The sequence below is a fragment of the Bos mutus genome, chromosome 6 (genome assembly GCF_027580195.1).
Source record: "Bos mutus isolate GX-2022 chromosome 6, NWIPB_WYAK_1.1, whole genome shotgun sequence".
Taxonomy (NCBI): Eukaryota; Metazoa; Chordata; class Mammalia; order Artiodactyla; family Bovidae; genus Bos; species Bos mutus.
The window spans coordinates 30,690,513-30,712,607 of NC_091622.1; positions in this window are offsets into that span (position 1 = coordinate 30,690,513).

The following is a 22,095-nucleotide window of genomic DNA, read 5'->3' on the forward strand; positions in this document are numbered from 1 at the left end:
TAATGAAACCAAGAAGCCAGACCTCATCAGAATCTTTAAAGAAAATACATGGAATCTCTTTACAATTAAGAGATCTTTTTTTTAATTTTCAAAATATATTCATTCCTGTTACCGTTAGATCATAAAGTCATCTCTGAAATTTTATCAAGGTTAAAAATGTTCTCCTATACACAATTTACAGGACGAAAATTAGATTATTGTGAAACTTTCACAGGAAGGTTTCCAAAGAGCTGAGAATATAAGCAAGTTTTCATTTTGCTTCCAACAGAGAGAAGCTAACGTATCAAGAAAGAAAAATATTAGATCAACTGACTATCATGATTTGACCACAACCCAGCCCTCTTGATAATATATGCAGGAGTTATTTGGTTATAAAAGACTAGAACATTATCTGGGACTCATCATTCTTAGTCTAATCCTTTCACTGCTCTAAAACAGTCTTTAGAGATAGGGAGGAGAAGTGGGGATGGGAAAGATAAGCAGAGTGATTAAAATATCAATGGATAATATTATTGTTATTCTCTAGCATGTGTGACATTCATTAGGTAAACAAGCAGGGTAGCACAGATGAACTATACTATGTAATGAAATATTTTACCAGAAAACCATTTTAAGATTTGGTTTGTGCTAGTTATTGCCATTTACTCAAAATACACAATTTGAAAGCCAAGACTAGGATTTATTTGTATCAACACTAGAGTTTCACATGCATTTACCTCAAATCAAAATAGTTGTAATATGTTTGATTTTAAGAGAGTAATTAAAATAGAGAGTACTACAGAATTTCAGGTTAATTGCAAAAGCTATGTAGATTGTTTGGCATTCATAAACCTTGCCATAGTTTTCTAAGAATCAAATAAGCAAAGATGCCCAAATTACAAATGAATGAAAAAGGAAATTCTAATATTGTTTTACTGTCATTGTGCATGTTTTTACCCTCATTTACTTGTCAAAATTTGTACTTCTTGACAGTGTTCCAGTGTGTGGTGGTTATTCCAGTCTTCAACCCTAATAAGTAAATAGAGAATTTACTTCTTTTTTTCTTCATATATTAGCGGTTTTCAGTTACCCTAGTACTCAGCAAATTGGCAGGGTGGTCATTTCTAATATCACTTGAAAATATGTTAAGTGCAGTGTAATCTCTTATCTGAATCTATCAATTGAATGTTTCTGCACTGTATTTAACTTCTGCGAGATAAACTTAAAAAAAAAATGCCTTCGGCTTCCAAGATATAATACTTGAAGATAATTCTAACCAGTACCAGCTGTGATAGGCATTGCTTTGTCTTTCTTCTCACGACAGCTGACACTAGGGTTTTTTGTTTTATTTATGAATTTAATTGCTCAGACGACTTCCATTCCCAGCATTCAGTATTCTCATTTATCCTAGACTATAAGTTACCTGAGGACAGCTAGGAACCATGCTTCTTGTGCCCATGTTTTGTGCTTAGTAAATTTTTAGATCTCAGAAAATTTTATTTGATCCAGAATTTATATTTATAGTTTAAATAAAACAATTAAATTTATAGTTATATTATCTTTATATTCTAAATCAGCTCTAATACCTATGTAATTTTCAAATCAATATTTCTACAGTTGGTTTGAGAACTTTGGAGTTTTTCTAGATTTCAATTTTTTTTATTTCTAGATAACCAACTTAGAATAGGTAGGCAATATTGACGATTTTACATGATATTACAAACCTTGAATTTGTGATTTTTTTTTCTCAGAACTTGCATTTGGAAATATTAGTTTTTTTACTAAAATTGCACCTCTGTGAAGGCACAAATTTCTGCTTTTTAGATGGAAAAGCCAGTCACAGAGAACTTTAACAGCTTATTTCATATCAATGTTCACCCTCCTACCCTGGGACCTGTATCTTCTGTTTCTTATATAGATTTAATTTTTAAATGTTTTGGCCCATGTTTAAATACTAGAGCTGGATTACATCCCTAATACATATAAAAATGGAAATTTAAGATAAAATAGTACAATTAGGGTATAGTTTTATTATTTATACAATAGCCAGGTTTCTACTAATTATTGAAAGAATTATCTGTTTAATCAATTTATTTATTAACTTTTTTTTCTATGAAGGCAGGTGTTTACTGTAATTCATAAGCTTTGGAAGTGACCTTTAGCAAAAAGGACCCCAGTCTGGTTGTGCCAACATATTTGCAACAAGTAGTACAATTTGGTAGAAGAAAAAATAGATTAGGACCTGTACTTTGAAGCAGAGTTAAATGAAATAGTCTGACACTGGTAAACCAGGTTCAAAGCAGGTTTTCTGATGTCATTTGATTCCAATAGAGGTTGGAAACAAACAAGTTGCTTTACAGATCTAGCCCCATATTCTAAAACATGTCATCAGTCAAAAATTACTTGTAAACAAGATTGTTTAATCCTATAGTTGGTTGTCAGAACCCTGGTAGAAGAAAACCATAGCTACTGAGAATTCATAGAAACTTTCACGTCCAATTTTGTGAAAAATGAACTAGTTGGTTACCACAAAAAGAATGTACTTATGTTTGCATTACATGAAACCTGACACAGAAGTCACCATGGAAATAACTAAAATGAAGAACTTTCCCCAAAATATTGATGCTGTCACCACTATTGTTATAAAACTACATTCACAGATTTTTTTTTTTTTTTTTTTTTTTTTACATTCACAGATTTCTAAATGCATGTTAGTGACATGGCAATTACGGAAGAAATCATGGTCTGCTTGCTTTTTAGATTTATGTTTACTTTTTTTTTGGTTTGTTTTTTGATTTATGATAACTTTGTTTTGGTTTTTGTATGGCCATTTCTTTTTTTCTTTTCTTTTTTTAGTGAAAACCACCTTTTCTAAAAGAAAAAAGAAGTGACATCACAGTGCATTTAAGTCTCTGGTGGATTCACCATTGGCCTTTAAAACAAAGCAAAGGCATTTTCGGAACAGTTTTAGACTCACAGTAATACTCAGCAGAAGACACAAAGCTTTTCATAAACCTCTGTCCTCACACATGCATAGCCTCCCTGTTATCAATATCCCCCCCACCAGAGTGGTGCATTTGCTATAATTGGTGAACATATATTTTCACAGCATCATCACCCAAAGGCCATGGTTCAGTCTTGGTATTGTCCATTCTGTGGGCTTGGACTTATAGTGACTTATACCCATCATTATAGTATCATCCAAAGTATTTTCACTGCCCTAACAATTCTCTCTGCCCCATCTATTCATGTCAGAGACCGTCATTTGTATCCTAATGAAAATATGAGCTTGAAGAAAAGCTTCTTATTGAAGGTTTTCACTTTTAACTAAAATAGTCACACCTTTTTATTTTAAACTACATGTCTAGTTTTTTAAAAATCACTTGAAATATTACTTTGGTATAATGTCTTTGAAGAGACTGTTGAGTTCAAGTGCAATGGATGAGTCACAAAAGGTTATTAAATTTCTGTTTTTCCAAAAATGGTCCATCTCACATTCTGCTGTCAAATGCTGGCACAATTAACAATGATACCAATTAATAATTCACTGAATTTTAAGTATAGCCTGTGACAGTTATGAATGACACATAATTTTTTTTAATTTTCCAAGTCTTTATTTGCTTACTACCTAATCTTTTACTAACATGGTCCTACGAGCTTTAATATTTCTTTATTGAATAAATAATTAAATGGTGAGCTATAGCACTTCCTTTCCTAGTTTTACTGCCTTTCCACTAGAAATGCCATTTGTATCTCCTTTAACTGCCTTGATTATATTTTTTCTATTTATATTAAGTACACACAACAGAACTGGAAAAGGTCAGTTTTCATTCCAATCCCAAAGAAAGGCAATGCCAAAGAATGCTCAAACTACCTCACAATTGCACTCCTCTCACATGCTGGTAAAGTAATGCTCAAAATTCTCCAAGCCAGGCTTCAGCAATATGTGAACCGTGAACTTCCTGATGTTCAAGCTGGTTTTAGAAAAGGCAGAGGAACCAGAGATCAAATTGCCAACAACAATAGGATCATTGAATTTTTGGCAAAACTAATACAATTATGTAAAGTTTAAAAATAAAATAAAAGAAAAAAAAAAACATCTATTTCTGTCAAAATTAAAAAAAAAAACAAAAAAACTTTAAGGCTTTTGATTTGTGTGGACATTGTCATTTACAATAAACGTGTTTGATATATATGAAAAAAATCTTCAAGAGATGAATAAATGTAAAACCAGACCACCTTTGACTGTGTGGATCACAATAATCTGTGGAAAATTCTTCAAGAGAGAAATCTGCCTCTTGAAAGGTCAGGTCAGGAAGCAACGGTTAGAACTGGACATGGAACAACAGACTGGTTCCAAATAGGAAAAGGAGTATGTCACGGCTGTATATTGTCACCCTGCTTATTTAACTTATATGCAGAGTACATCATGAGAAATGCTGGGTTGGAAGAAGCACAAGCTGGAATCAAGATTGCCAGGAGAAATATCAATAAACTCAGATATGCAGATGACACCACCCTTATGGCAGAAAGTGAAGAAGAACTAAAGAGCCTCTTGATGAAAGTGAAAGTGGAGAGTGAAAATGTTGGCTTAAAGCTCAACATTCAGAAAACGAAGATCATGGCATCTGGTCCCATCACTTCATGAGAAATAGATGGGGCAACAGTGGAAACAGTGTCAGACTTTATTTTTTGGGGCTCCAAAATCACTGCAGATTGTGACTGCAGGCATGGAATTAAAAGATGCTTACACCTTGGAAGGAAAGTTATGACCAACCTAGATAGCACATTAAAAAGCAAAGACATTACTTTGCCAACAAAGGTCCGTCTAGTTAAGGCTTTGGTTTTTCCAGTGGTCATGTATGGATGTGAGTTGGACTGTGAAGAAAGCTGAGCACTGAAGAATAGATGCTTTTGAACTGTGGTGTTGAAGACTCTTGCGAGCCCTTTGGACTGCAAGGAGATCCAACCAGTCCATCCTAAAGGAGATCAGTCCTGAATATTCACTGCAAGGACTGATGTTGAAACTGAAACTCCACTATTTTGGCTACTTGAGCGAAGAACTGACTCATTTGAAAAGACCCTGATGCTGGGAAAGATTGAAGGCAGGACAAGAAGGGGACGACAGTCTGAGATGGTTGGATGGCATCACCGACTCAATGGACATGAGTTTGCGTGAACTCCGGGAGTTGGTGATGGACAGGGAGGCCTGGTGTGCTGCAGTCCATGGAATCAGAAAGAATTGGACACAACTGAGCGACTGAACTGAACTGAACTGAGACAATAAAGAATCTGCCTATGATGCAGAAAACCCAGGTTCAATCCCTGGATTGGGAAGATTCCCTGGAAAAGGAAATGGCAAGCCACTCCAGTATTTTTGCCTGGAGATTTCCATGGACAGAGAAAGGAGCCTGGTAGGCTACAGTCCATGGGGTCACAAAGAGTCGGACATGACTAGTGACTAACACATACACACACACACACACACACACGCACTTAAGTTTATATTAAGTACAAGTTTGGGGACAAAATAGATACATGAAAATAAAATAAGATTAACATTCTGGTTGACACTCTATCTTCTTAAAAATTCCCCAGACATCACTTTTGGTAGTGCAACAGTATTTTTCACAATCAAACAGAAGTTTCCAACCATGCAGGGATGGATAAGAGGCTAGAAAAAGACTGAAAGGCTAGAAGAAGTAGTAGGAACAAATAACTTTCACTGTAAAGGTCTTTCATTGTATGAGAGCAGGTAGTGAGTATAAAGAAGTAAAAAGTTGGGTATTTGAAGTTTCAAATTTTTGAGGAGGATGAGAGATGATAAGATTTAGGGTAAGTCCTGGGAATAAATTAAAATAAAGGTCATTGAAATTGCAGAGATCCAGGCCTAGTCTGGGTGTTTAGATGAGTCATTAACACAGATGTATGAATTTTGACTATTGCTTGTTTGAAGTTAGACAGCTGGTACTTGCCAGAGTTAGGATTGCAACTCAGGCAGGCTGGCTCTAAAGCCTTCAACTTTAACCCCTATGTACCTTTTTATGAGGATGATACGATAATGCCACTATGATGGCAATGGGGAATCTCGAGAAGGATAAACACCTCTTGTTCTGTTTCTCATGAAAGATGAGAAAACAAGCTTCCCCCGCTGGAGAAAGGTGCACTGTGACAGATGTCCTTGATGCTGAGTTATATTCCAGATAAGTCATCCTGCAAAAATATTGAAAAAATAGGGGACTTTATATACAATGGAAGAGGACTCAGTCTGTTTTAAAATGAGTTGGAAAGGAGGATATAACAGTCATAATAAAATCAAGGGTAGACTATATATTTTTTGCTTTCCCGTGAAACTGAAAGGGGGAAAGAAGAAGAAGAGGAATGAAGCAGAAAGACAAATGCGAGGGAAATATGGGAGCAAGTCACGTGAGTTGTGTGCTGTTCACAGGAAAACTGATTTTAAACAAACCCAAATACAAATTTATTTTATTATCTGAATATCATGAACATCTATTTTGTCACCTCAGAGCTGCAAAAGTACATCTCAGAACTCTCTTTCTCTCTCTTTGCCCCGCCCCTAGGCCTCTGATAAGCTGGTACATCACCTGGACAACAATCAGATCAGATCAGTCTCTCAGTCGTGTCCGACTCTTTGCGACCCCATGAATCGCAGCACGCCAGGCCTCCCTGTCCATCACCAACTCTGGGAGTTCACTCAGACTCATGTCCATCGAGTCAGTGATGCCATCCAGCCATCTCATCCTCTGTCGTCCCCTGCTCCTCTTGCCCCCAATCCCTCCCAGCATCAGAGTCTTTTCCAATGAGTCAACTCTTCGAATCAGGTGGCCAAAGTACTGGAGTTTCAGCTTTAGCATCATTCCTTCCAAAGAAATCTCAGGGCTGATCTCCTTCAGAATGGACTGGTTGGATCTCCTTGCAGTCCAAGGGACTCTCAAGAGTCTTCTCCAACACCACAGTTTAAAAGCATCAATTCTTCGGCACTCAGCCTTCTTCACAGTCCAACTCTCACATCCATACATGACCACAGGAAAAACCATAGCCTTGACTAGACGAAACTTTGTTGGCAAAGTAATGTCTCTGCTTTTGAATATGCTATCTAGGTTGGTCATAACTTTCCTTCCAAGGAGTAAGCGTCTTTTAATTTCATGGCTGCAGTCACCATCTGCAGTGATTTTGGAGCCCCAAAAAACAAAGTCTGACACTGTTTCCACTGTTTCCCCATCTATTTCCCATGAAGTGGTGGGACCGGATGCCATGATTTTCGTTTTCTGAATGTTGAGGTTTAAACGAACTTTTTCACTCTCCACTTTCACTTTCATCAAGAGGCTTTTTAGTTCCTCTTCACTTTCTGCCATAAGGGTGGTGTCATCTGCATATCTGAGGTTATTGATATTTCTCCCGGCAATCTTGATTCCAGCTTGTGTTTCTTCCAACCCAGCGTTTCTCATGATGTACTCTGCATATAAGTTAAATAAGCAGGGTGACAATATACAGCCTTGACATACTCCTTTTCCTATTTGGAACCAGTTTGTTGTTCCATGTCCAGTTCTAACTGTTGCTTCCTGACTTGCATACAAATTTCTCAAGAGGCAGATCAGGTGGTCTGGTATTCCCATCTCTTGAAGAATTTTCCACAGTTCATTGTGATCCACACAGTCAAAGGCTTTAGCACAGTCAATAAAGCAGAAATAGATGTTTTTCTGGAACTCTCTTGCTTTTTCAATGATCCTATTGTTGTTGGCAATTTGATCTCTGGTTCCTCTGCCTTTTCTAAAACCAGCTTGAACATCAATCAGGAAGTTCATGGTTCACATATTGCTGAAGCCTGGCTTGGAGAATTTTGAGCATTACTAGCGTGTGAGATGAGTGCAATTGTGAGGTAGTTTGAGCATTCTTTGACATTGCCTTTCTTTGGGATTGGAATGAAAACTGACCTTTTCCAGTCCTGTGGCCACTGCTGAGTTTTCCAAATTTGCTGGCATATTGAATGCAGCACTTTCACAGCATCATCTTTCAGTATTTGAACAACAATAGTAATACATAATTCCTGTTTCTGAGACTCTGCATGTAGTACATGCTAGGTCCTCAATAACATTTGTTGAATCTGAATTTAAATACCACTTGATTGAACTCTTTGCCAACTTGTTTGTTTAGGGAATTAGAATAAGGAGGTGATAGTAAGGAGGAAGGTAGAAAGTCAGGAAAGAGTTCAGTTCAGTTCAGCCTCTCAGTCGTGTCCGACTCTTGGCAACCCCATGAATCGCAGCACGCCAGGTCTCCATATCCATCACCAACTCCCGGAGTTCACCCAGACTCAGGTCCATCGAGTCAGTGATGCCATCCAGCCATCTCATCCTCTGTCGTCCCCTTCTCCTCCTGCCCCCAATCCCTCCCAGCATCAGAGTCTTTTCCAATGAGTCAACTCTTCGCATGCATTCCTACCTGGCTCAGGAGCTTGCTCCATTTCCACGGAAATGCGGAACAATTATACTGAAAGGAAACATAAAGACAGAATTATGCAATATAGTCCCCTTCACCACAATATGCCTCAGCTGGAAATGTTGATTTTCAAGAAGAAAATGATTAATGCTGGAGTTCACTTCCTATACCTGGCTGAATGCCTATTGAGTTGAAGAGGGAACTGGAGATGCCTCGCTAAGAGGTCATCCCATGTTTCCAAAAAGTACATAATGTGGCCTCCCCAACCTCTTCCTTTTGTTTTATAGCAGTTCCTTTGCAGTCATTTTCTTCCCATGGTTCTGGAAACAGGGCTTCTCATGATGAGGGTACATGAAACAGGTGGAGCAGACCTCTCCCCACAAAGGTGGACACACGAGCCAACCTGACTCATCAGAACTCTGAATTCCCAGGGCCACAGGGATTGCTTCATCATTCAAGTGATGCAAAGAGCCACTCAGAACTTATCCAAGACCTGACAGAAAATACGACAGGAGGTTTTCTTTACTCTGAGATTGCTAGCTTAAGGATAGTATAAATCTAGAGCTGCCAATGGTAGTTTAGAGAACAAAGAATATTTTAGAAAGGTAAAAGAATAGGATGAAAATACAGAGAGATGCAAAATGAGGCTGGAAGTGTAGGCAAATTCCTGATGAATTGTAAAGCATTTATGTGATAAGCAGAAATACTGGCTATTCTCCCTGCAGGCATAAGAATGCCGAAGTGGTATAAACAGGTTTGGTAGCAAGGGAGCCTGGAACTGTGGTGCTCTCATCTTTTATTTTTCTAGAAAAATAATAGTGTCATTAATGTGGAGGTAGATAGGAATATGAGGAAATGAAGAAAACTGATCAGTTCAGTGGCTGTGGCAATTTTCTTTACAATAAACAGTAACGGTATGTTCTGTGGTATGGGCCTAGACAAAGTCAAGACTACATTTGTGATATTTAGTAAGATTTTAGTGATCTAATTAATAATTTGAGAGAGAGAAAAGAATCAAGGATCACCCACAATTTTCTGGCTTAGAACATTGCAAAGATGAGAACTGTTGACAGAGATTGGGGATAGAAGTTAAAAGGGCTCTGAAGGGAGCTGAGAACAAACACTAAATCTGGGCGAGTTCAGCTCAATAAGGTTATGTCATCCTGAGTAAGATGAGGGTGGAAGTACGAAAGTGGGAGTCAACAGCATATGCATAATAAATAAAATTGCTGATATAAATGAAATTGCCCAAGGAGACTAGATTGTGTAAGAAGAGAAAATGGACAAGGAATGAAAAGTCCTCTGCAGATGAAGAAAATAATGGAGTGAGTGTCAGTGACATGAAAACCTAGATAGAGTTTTAATAGCTCTCTGGAGGTCAAGGAATTTAAGGATGAACAGCATTCACTAACTTTGTCGCTTTGGAGGGTTACCTTGACGTTAGAGCGAACTTTTGCCACAGTAATGGTATGGAAGTCAGGTTGCACTGGGTTGAGAAGTGAAGTACAAGTGGAGGAAAGTTAAAGGGTATAGATTATTAAGACTTAGATATGAGAATACCTACCAGGCAGGGGAGACACCATGATCACAGGACTTACATTAAGGGAAAACCAGAATAGTACATAGAAAAGAATAAGAATGTGCAATGCTGCTTTTTATCTATTTGTTTAGTTATTTAGATGTGAAATTTGAGGAAGGAGATGATAGCTGATGGATCAGGATCTCTGAAAAAATGAGATGGGATCTAGAATATAGGTAGAAAGATTCTTAATTTATTCGTTAATTATTTCCCAAACCCATTTAATTTTCATCTCTTGATGCTTCTGGTAATGTGACCAGGCTATCTGATTTTAACTTTTAGAAGTAGATAATTTTGGAAAAATCTTTTCATAAGAATCCAATTTTCTGATGACAGTTTTGTAGCTTTCAAACATGACTGTTCAGTTCAGTCGCTCAGTTGTGTCTGACTGTTTGCAACCCCATAAACCACAGCACGCCAGGCCTCCCTGTCCATCACCAACTTCCGGAGTCCACCCAAACCCATGTCCATCAAGTTGGTGATGCCATCCAGCCATTTCATCCTCTGTTTTCCCCTTCTCCTCCTGCCCTCAATTTTTCCCAGCATCTGTGTCTTTTCCAATGAGTCAGCTCTTCGCATCAGGTGGCCAAAGTATTGGAGTTTCAGATTCAGCATTAGTCCTTCCAATGAACACCCAGGACTGATCTCCTTTAGGATGGACTGGTTGGATCTCCTTGCAGTCCAAGAAACTCTCAAGAGTCTTCTCCAACACCACAGTTCAAAAGCATCAATTCTTCAGTACTCAGCTTTCTTTGTAGTCCAACTCTCACATCCATACATGACCACTGGAAAAACCATAGCTTTGACTAGACGGACCTTTGTTGGCAAAGTAATGTCACTGCTTTTCAATATGCTATCTAGGTTAGTCATAACTTTCCTTCCAAGAAGTAAGCGTCTTAATTTCATGGCTGCAATCACCATCTGCAGTGATTTTGGAGCCCAGAAAAATAAAAAGTCAGCCACTGTTTCCACTGTTTCCCCATCTATTTGCCATGAAGTGATGGGACCGGATGCCTGTAGTAGATAAAAAAATTATGTGCATTTCCAAGTACACTATTTCAGATTCACATACACATGATATAATTTACACAAAATCATAAGCAACTAAGGCAGCAAGTAATTTCAAACACTAAGCTGTAGGTTCTTTATGACATTTAAACATTTTCATTTATGTTCCACTTTACATTATATATATCTTTTTAAAATCAGATTTTCTGCCTAGGAATATTAGTAGCCCCCACCTCTAATCTTTAGAGTATTATTTTACATTTTTTGCATTCTGATTCATTTTTGTCTTTGGAATTGAACCTAGAAGTGACCAAAATGCTTTAATCCTGAAATCTGTAATAGACATTTAGTTCTACTAATAGATAATAGTTTTGTTATTAATAGGTAATAATTTGGGGCTTCACTGACCAGCTGAAATCTCGAGCAAAACCTTGAAAATTAAAATTTTTTGCCTTAAAATTTTTCTTTTAGTTTAATTTTTATAAATATGTTGAATGGCATGCATACTTTCTACTTCAGGTATAATATGATGGATAATATATGTGATGGGATGAATAGTATATAAAGTAATCTTGGTTTACATAAAAATATATTTTTGACATTTCCTTTAAATTGAAATAGAATTTATCTTTGTGCAACTTAAACTTTAAGTCAGTATATTGACATCAAATGATAGTCCAGTATATTGTTTAAAATCGACATATAAATTTGAGCAAAGTAGAAATGAATTGAACACATATGTATGTCTTATCATACGTACTTTGCACACATCACATGTGTTCAGTTGGGATTTTATTAACTAACCCAAAGAATATTGCTGCACTTGGTTTGTTGATGTTCAAAAGAGTCAACAGACACACCTTTAAAGTTCACCTATTGATATAAACACAAATAATGTTTTGTTCCTGGCATAAACCCACAAGATACAATTCAGATATGGCAAATTTATGTCAAATGCCAGTCACATAGATCATTGGCTGAAAAGAACACCAAGAAAGAAAGAAAATCCAATACTGAAACTGACGTCTGTTTGAAATAATCTTATCTAAATTGTAGAAATAAAGCTTAGTTTACAGTGTGCACTTTACATAAGAAGTTGAAGTCATTCCTAATCTAGCCAACGATGAAAGAGCTCTTGACCGGGGGTTTGCTTTGTTCCTACTGTCCCTTCCTCCTCAGCTGCCTGGTGCCTGAACACATAAGAAATCATTGCAGAAAGAAAGATAAAGATTAGAACGTCTCGTGTCTAGGAGATTGAAATGACGGTGAAGCACTGGAGGGCTCCCCTTAAGTTTTCCTGATACTGGTTGTTGTTTAATCTCAGAATAGTTCCTCTGGGGATAGGACTAAACGGAATCACACAGGGGAACAAAATATAAGGAAAAAACTAACTGCTTCTATAACTGTGCTCTTAAAAGCACAAGAGGCACCACATAAATACAGTTTTTAGGAATAAAGAAGAAGTATACGGAGACTGAATTTGAAATACACACGAGAATTCTGGAACAACTTGGATTGGTGATCTTAAAACTCAAGAGTTGTCTTTGTTCTTTAATTGACTCCTTCACGGATGAGGGAAAGCTCAGCCTCTCATCCCTGCTGTTTGACACCTCCATGAGCTTTTGTGCCTTTTAGCAATGTTCTAACAACGCTGGCAGAAAAACTGAGCAACACTCAGTTAAAGACGAAGAAAGTGAATTCTGCGCCCCTCTCTCCCACGGATCAGCAATAGATGCATACACAATGAGTGTGGCTTGGGGTCTAAATCAATGATGCCGGTGCCAATTACTATCCCTCACTCTCAATATTGATCTTTACCAAACAGAGGAAGCTTCCTTTTAAAATTTCAGCCCTTACATTTTAGGGTAGGCTCAGGGCAGAGATATTGAAAAACAGTAGGAAAAAAGACAGTGAATTGTCGACTCACTGCTGTAGTTTTGCCTTCTAGTAAAGACCGGGCTGCCTAGCATTCCAGATTTTCATTTGCATAAAGTCTAGTCCTTTTTCAGCCTTTGACGACTTGCTTGCCTTTTCCTCTCCATAATCTTCTATTTGCCTCCAGTGTAAAATGGAACTACAACTCATGATTCTGATAAGGATGTAATTTAAGCTCTTTAAAGATGGGTAGGATTATGGTATTTTTAAGCAGTATAAACTTCTGGTGAAAAATAAAAGGATTTCTTCCTTAAAGAAATCGTCTTGTGTGTAAGAGAAAATTCCAGTTTGATTATATAACTGGATTATATATTATATATATTATATTATATATATAATTATATATTATATATTATAAATACAATTATTATAACAATATAACTAAAGTCTATGCAGTGCTTTACAGTTTACAAAGTACTTTTAACCACATAACTCCATTAGTTAAGACTAATATTAAGAGGCTTATTTTACAGAAGAGAAAACTTCTGTCCAGAGAGACTAAATAATCTGCTAGAGACCATTCAGCTGGTAAATGTGGAGCATGAATTTAGGGACTCAAACCCAGGTCTCTGTCTCCAACTTCAAATCAATGTTCTTTCACTATATTATGAAAGTCTCCTAAAATAACCTAGTTCATCCCATTTTGGTTGATATGATCTCTTTTAATTCATGACCCTCTTTTTCATAAGATGAAAGCATAGCAGTTCCTTTAAGAGAAGCAAAGTACCAGTATATATTTCAGAAAAAAATTCTCACGTGGGGCTTTGTATGGGGACGACTAGGGATACACAATATCCTCAACAACATCAGTGTCGTAAATGATTTATTTGTAAGTTGCTTTAAACATTTGATTAAATCTAAGGACTTACCACTGGAGTGCAACTCAATAAAAATGAATTTGAAAAGGAGTCGAGACACTGTTATTCAAGTAGGCAGCTTTCTACTGCTACTTTCTACTTAGCCCAAGGATACGACCCTAGATAAGCCTGAGAATAATGCTATTTTCGCAAGTGATATTTGTAGTAAGACTCATTTGATTGTTTAAGAGACAGAAATTAAACTCAAACTGTTTAAGCAGAAAGTAAATTTATTGGTTTACCTAGGCAAATTGTGTAAAGGTCAAAAACACGTAGAACAGAGGATCTGAATGCCATAATGACTGCTTTTTTCTCTCTCTGTCCCACTATATCCCAGAGTTTGCTCAAATTCATGTCCCTTGAGTCCTTGATGCTATCTAACCATCTCCTCCTCTGTTGCTCCCTTCTCCTTTTGCCTTCAATCTTTCTCAGCATCGGGATCTTTTCCAGTGAGTTGGCTCTTACATCAGGTAGCCAAAGTATTGGAACTTCAGCTTCAGCATCAGTGAATATTTAGGGTTGATCATGGTTTGATCTCCGTGCAGTCCAAGGGACTGTCAAGAGTCCTCTCTAGCACCACAGTTTGAAAGCATCAATTCTTTGGTACTCGGCCTTCTTTATGGTCCAACTCTCGCATCCATACACGACTACTGGAAAAACCACAGCTTTGATTGTATGGAGTTTTGTTGGTAAAGTTATGTCTTTGCTTTTTAATATGCTGTCTAGGTTTGTCATAGCTTTCCTTCCAAGGAGCAAGCATCTTTTAAATTCATGGCTGCAGTCACCATCCACAGTGATTTTGGAGCCCAAGAAAATAAAATCAGTCACTGCTTCCACTTTTTCCCCATCTATTTGCCATGAAGTGGTGGTACTGGATGCCTTGATCTTAGTTTTTTGAATGCTGAGTTTTGAGCCACCTTTTTCACTCTCCTCTTTCATCCTCATCAAGCGGCTCTTTAGTTCCTCTCCACTTTCTGCCATTAGAGTGGTATCATCTGCATATTTGAAGCCCTTGATCTTTCTCCCGGCAATCTTGATTCCAGCTTGTGAGTCATTCACCCTGCATTTTGCATGATGTACTCTGCACGAAAGTTAAATAAGCAGAGTGACAATATACAGCCTTGACCTACTCCTTTTCCTGTTTGGAACCAGTCTGTTGTTCCATGTCCAGTTCTAAATGTTGCTTCTTGACCCGCATACAGGTTTCTCAGGAGACAGGTATGGTGGTCTGGTATTCCCATCTCTTTAAGAATTTTCCAGTTTGTTGTGATCCACACAGTCAAAGGCTTTAGTGTAGTCAATGAAGCAGTAGATGTTTTTACTGGAATTCCCTTGCTTTTTCCATGATCCAGTGAATGTTAGCAATTTGATCTCTGGTTCCTCTGCCCTTTTTAAAAAATCTAACTTGTACTTCTATCTGGAAGTTCTTGGTTCATGTGCCACTGAGGCCTACTTTGAAGGATTCTGAGCATTACCTTGCTCACATGTGCATAATCTCATGTAAAATGAGCTCATTTATGTGGTAGTTTGATCATTGTTTCATATTGTTCTTTTTTGGGATTGGAATGAAAACTGACCTTTTCCAGTCCTGTGATCACTGCTGAGTTTTCCAATTTGCTGACATATTAAATGCAGCATTTTAATAGCATCATCTTTTAGGATTTGAAATAACTCAGCTGGAATACTGTCACCTATACTAGCTTTATTCATAGTAACACTTCCTAAGGCCCACTTGACTTCACACTCCAGGATGGTCAGCTCTAGGTGAGTGACCACACCATTTTACTTATCTGGGTCATTAAGACCTTTTTTTGTATAGTTCTTTTGTGTATTCCTGCCACCTCTTCTTAATCTCTTCTGCTTCCTTATCATTTCACTCTGGTAATTATGAGAGTAGAGTAGAGTGAAAGAATTAAAGTCCCAAATTCTCCACTGAAGCAGAACTAGGCATTGATGAATGTTTTGTCTTCTTGGCCATGCCAGGCTCTCTGGGTCATGATATCTAAGGCCCAAGGCCATTCTGAGATGAGGCAAATACAAACAAGGAAAATCAGACTGTGTGCTCAGATCTTCATTCCATACTCAATATTGTGAAGTAGTTAAAGTTTTATCAAAGTTAAAGGAGACAGAAGAGAATTAATTCTGACCTTAGCCTCTCTGATATCAAATGAAGGTTTTGCTGTGTATATATGGATTGATTTGTGTTCATATATGGATTGATATTTGTTTAGGGATTAGTTATATGCATATTCACCTTTGGCCATTTTTTAATTTCTGAAAAAAATAACTTTTCCATTCCTTCTGCTTCCCCGCCTGGCTACAAACACATTGAGGTGTGCTCAATGTGGCTACCCGCCTGTATGAACTCCAACCTCATTTTGTCTCAATAAAGAGACAATAAAGTGCACACTAAGCCGCTTCAGTCATGTCCAACTCTCTGATACCCTATGGACTGTAGCTCTCCAGGCTCTTCTGTCCATGGGGATTCTCCAGGCAAGAATATTGGAATGGGTTGCTGTGCCCTCCTCCAGAGGATTTTCCCAACCCAGGGATCAAACCCACATCTCTTAGGTCTCCTGCCTTGACAGGTGGGTTCTTTACCACTAGCACCACCTAGGAAGTCCTAAGTTACATATACACTACCAGTAATCAACTTCAAATATGGTTTTAATCCTGTTGTTAAACTCAAAATCCAGTAGTTAGTTTTAATGACTCATTCTGTAAAAATAAAATGGATGCCCATGAATTTTAACATGTATCAATGTTTAATCAATACTAGTCATAACTTTTGCTTTCATTTTCAAGTGTTTCTGAATTCTCCTGTTTTTTGAAATAAACACATTTGCTTCTTCCACTATTACTATTATATTCCTGCTTCAACATACATTCCACTCCTGCAGGATATAATGATATTTAAAATAGATAAATTAGGTTCCACAAACTGTCCTAAGTACTTTACATACAATATCTCATCTAAATTTCACTATGATTCCATAGAGTAAGCATCAGTTTTTCCTATTTTTATGGAGTCTCAGATAAATTGCTTCTAACATTCATGCTCCATGTGTCTATATATCTGATTACAATAAGAAACAGTTCTGTTATGTTTGCAAGTGCATAAATCTAGGTGGTCTGGCTAATTTATCAATGATTAAATAAAAATTTATTGGCTGCGATGGATGAATGAAAAAAACCTAATACAAGCCTAAATATAAAATCCTATACCAAAGTTAAAGAAATCAATTGCACATGAATAAGGTATAGATGACCTAATATTACCACACAAAATGTTTCTTTAAAAATGCCCTGATGGAAGTTGCTTCATAACACAGGGAGCTCAATGAGGTATTCCGTGACAAGCTAGAAGTGTGGGATACAGTAGGGAGTGAGTGGGGGGAGGTTCAAGAGGGAGGGGATGTTTATGGTTACGCTGATTCACATTGTTGTATGGCAGAAGCCAACACAATATTGTAAAGCAATTATCCTCCAATTAAAAATAAATTTTAAAAAATGCCCTGGTCATTTTATCTGACTGAAAACTCAATTTAATCCAACAACATAAATAAGATCTTAGAAAGCCAATGTAGATGTTGGCTACTTTAAAAGCATATTACAGAGGTTGATAATGTCAACAGAAGTAAAAGTCCATTGTGCCAAGCAGAATTATGGCTAATTCTGGGTGTCCACTTTAGAGACACTATAAATCTAAGGTGTGTACAAAGAGTACAGTAGAGATCACACAACAATGTCAAATGAGAAATTATTCAGCAGATGGACTTGTTGGTCTGAGGGCAAAATGAGTGAGGGAGAAATTATGCAGAGATGTTTGAGAGGTGTAAATCTCTTGAAAGGGCAGACTTTGTATTATTTTATAGAAGAGAAAAAAAAATCTGGTAGGTCCAAATTCTAGTAGAGTAAATTTAAGCCCACTGTGAATACCAACTTAGTTAGTTGCTCAACAGAGGAAGGGGATGTTACACAAAATAATTAGGTTTGTTTGTTTTTTTCGACAATAGATGTTCAACGGATAGCCAGATGACCATTTTAAAGGAGTCTATCCAAAAAAATTGTTGAAAAATACTCAGCTGATTGTCTTGTATAAGAAAATTTACCAACTGATTTCTTAGTAGCCTTCCAAACTTTAACACAGTATAAATTTTTTCTTTCTCACCCAATTATAATTTCCCCTGATAAATTCTATTAAGAATGTTATAATCATTCCTCATCCTGATATGACATCCTTTTAAGTTCTATGCAGTAGTATTTCTATAAAATTTTCTAAGCTCTCTACATCTTGATTCATCCACAAAATCACTCCCCCATTCTTATAAATGTCATCAAGTCCTTCTTTAATAATTTCAACCCTGGGATTTACCTCTTATTCAAAATGTAACTTATTTTTGTGTGTAGTGTTAATGAGTGTTCTAATTTCATTCTTTTACATGTAGCTGTCCAGTTTTCCCAACACCATTTATTGAAGAGACTGTCTTTTCTCCATTGTATATTCTTGCCTCCTTTGTCATAGCTTAGGTGACCGTAGGTGCATGGGTTTATCTCTGGGTTTTCAATCCTGTTCCATTTGATCTATATTTCTGTTTTTGTGCCAGTACCATACTGTCTTGATTATGGTAGCTTTGTCGCATAGTCTGAAGTTAGGGACCCTGATTCCTCTAGTTCTATTTTTCTTTCTCAAGATTGCTTTGGCTATTTGGAGTCTTTTGTGTTCCCATACAAATTATAAAAATCTTTATTCTAATTCTGTGAAAACTGCCTTGGTAATATGATAGGGATTGCATTGAATCTGTAGATTGCTTTGGGTAGTATAGTCATTTTCACAATGTTCATTCTTCTGATCCAAGAACACAGTGTATTTCTCCATCTGTTTCTGTCATCTTTTATTTCTTTTATCAGTGTCTTATAGTTTTCTGAATAGAGTTCTTTTGCCTCCGGCAATGGCAACCCACTCCAGTGTTCTTGCCTGGAGAATCCCAGGGACGGGGGAGCCTGGTGGGCTGCCATCTATGGGGTTGCACAGAGTCGGACACGACTGAAGCAGCTTAGCAGCAGCAGCAGCAGCAGCCTCCTTAGGTAGGCTAGTTGGAATGGCCACCATCAAGAAACCTTTGAACAATAAATGCTGGAGAGGGTGTGGAGAAAAGAGAACCCTCTTACACTGTTGTTAGGAATGTAAATTGATACAACCATTGTGGAGAGCAGTACGGAGATTCCTTAAAAAACCAAAAATAAAATTATCTTATGATCCAGCAACCCCACTACTGGGCACATACCCTGAGAAAACCATAACTCAAAGAGACACATGCATCTGCAATGGTCATTGCAACACTGTTTACAATAGCCAGTACATGGAAGCAACCTAGATGTCCATTCAATAGAGGAAGGGATAAAGAAGATGTGGTCCATATATGCAGTGAACTACTACTCAGCCATAAAAGGGACAAAACTATGTCATTTGCAGAGATGTGGATGGACCTAGAGAGTTAAATAAGTCAGAAAGAGAAAAAATAAGTATCGTATATTAATGCATGTATACAGAATCTAGAAAAACACTACAGATTAACCTGTTTGCAAAGCAGAAATAGAGACACAGATGTAGAGAACAAATGTATGGACACCAAGGGAGGAAGTGGAGAAGCAGGATGAATTGGGAGATTGGGATTGACATATATATCCTACTAGGTATAAAATGGATAACTAATGAGATAACTAATGAGACCCTACTGTGTAGCATCAGGGAACTCAGGGCTCTGTGGTGACCTCAATGGGAAGGAAACCCAAAAAGAGTGACTGCTGCTGCTGCTGCTAAGTCGCTTCAGTCGTGTCTGACTCTGTACGACCCCATAGACGGCAGCCCACCAGGCTTCCCCGTCCCTGGGATTCTCCAGGCAAGAACACTGGAGTGGGTTGCCATTTCCTTCTCCAATGCAGGAAAGCAAAAAGTGAAAGTGAAGTTGCTCAGTCATGTCCGACTCTTAGTGACCCCATGGACTGCAGCCTACCAGGCTTCTCCGTCCATGGGATTTTCCAGGCAAAAGTACTGGAGTGTGGTGCCATCGCCTTCTCCAAAAAGAGTGATATACATATATAACACGACATTGTGAAGCAACTATACTCTAATAAAATTTAATTTTAAAAATGTAATTTGTTGCATATCTCTCTAGCTTGTACTGGAAAATATTTGCGAATATGTATTAACTTGAAGAATATGTATAAACTTCAAAGTCCTAGAAAACATGGCTAGTATTAATGTTTTTGTGTGTTTGTCTTGATGATCCCTCAACTATTAAGGGATGTTAAAGGATGTTAAGATGTTAAGTTTGTGGGAAGTAATGATTTCATTTTAAAATGATTTCATTTCTAACAATTTAGAAAATGTATTCATCTTAAAAAATTTTATGAATAAAAGCTATTAATGTATGACATGGAAACACCCCAAGAAAAGCCCAAGTTTTTAGAAAATATTTATACTGGGAAATACTCCTATAAGATTCGTTTCTCCAGTTTAACAGAAAATATATACTTTTGAAAATTTCTTCCACAAATTTTTCTTACAAAACCTTGTACATTTTGAAGTTGGGATTTGTCATGGATGAAAATGTTTGCATGGTGAGGAAGCATTAGTTGCTAATGAACCACATCTTGTTTGTGGAAAATATAGAGTTGAACCATTTTGAGTACTTCTGAGAACTGGAAGGTTAATGTTTAAAGTCACTGAAGGGAAGGTGAAGCCTTCTTTCAAAGCCATAAAAAGGAATAATTGCGATGACACACCACAGTGTGCATTTTATACTGTTGAATGATGGCAGCTTCACTTTTGGCTCAATGCCCCAGAGGCCTAGCACACCCAGGGAGCATTGTAAAAGCTGCCTAACGCACACCCTGGCGTGTGTGCGCCCACTTTTACAGCCAGCAATAATTTTAAAGGAACATACAGTACCTACTAGGAAGCTTTTCCAGAAGACAAAATGTAAATCAATAAGGATATAAACTTTGTGTATAATATTATTATTAATAAGTGAATCAATAATAACCTTGTTCTGAAATACTTAACCAAATAGCAATTACAAACCATTTAAATCATTTATTGAACTACTTAGGCTCTAAATATTTTCTCATAATGGGTTGATTATAAAGATTTGAGGATATGACAAATAGTCATATAATCTTCTTGAAAATAGTTTTATACTACTGTTCAGGTTAGAATCATTCAGTTGCCTCATGTAGTACCACATTTTTCAAATAATAATAACAAGGTTGCTCTCTTTTGGAGGTAGAATGTTATGCTAACTGCAGTAGAAATGCTAATATTTTTATAGTTAACATATTAATATTTTTCCCATTCAGGGTGCTAAAAGACATGTTAAAATCCTCAAATTATGCCAAAATAAATAATCAATTAAATACATGGGGTAATTTTGGCATTTTATTCGACTTCATAAATAAAAGACAAGAAATCTGATTATCTCAGGCAATTTTTTATTATTTAGCAACTGAGTGAACTATCTACAACATTCATAAGATATAGCCATTCACTGGGGTGAAAAGTGAAAGTAGCTCAGTAGTGTCTGACTCTTTGCGATCCCATGGACTGTAGCCTGCCAGGCTTCTCTGTCCATGGAATTCTCCAGGTCAGAATTCTGGAGTGGGTAGCCTATCCCTTCTCCAGGGGATCTTCCTGACCCAGGAATCAAACTAGGGTCTCCTGCATTGCAGGTGGATTCTTTACTAGCTGAGCTAGTAGGGCTTCCCTTTCACTGTGGTAGAAGCAGGCTTTACAAAGTATTGAATTTGCAGTTTGGTAGGGTTGGGAGTTCGGAGAAGGCAATGGCACCCCACTCCAGCACTCTTGCCTGGAAAATCCCATGGACAGAGGAGCCTGGTAGGCTGCAGTCCATGGGGTCGCTAGGAGTAGGAGACGACTGAGTGACTTCACTTTCATTTTTCACTCTCATGCATTGGAGAAGGAAATGGCAACCCACTCCAGTGTTCTTGCCTGGAGAATCCCAGGGACGGGGGAGCCTGGTGGGCTGCCGTCTATGGGGTCGCACAGAGTCAGACACGACTGAAGTGACTCAGCAGCAGCAGCAGCAGGGTTGGGAGTTGCCTCTTTAAAAACATAAATACAAAATCAGATTTAAAAAGTGAATGATTAGGCCACTTGATGTGGGTGAAAGAGGAGAGTGAAAAAGTTGGCTTAAAATTCAACATTCAAAAAACTAAGATCATGGCATCTGGCATCATAGCATCCATCACTTCATG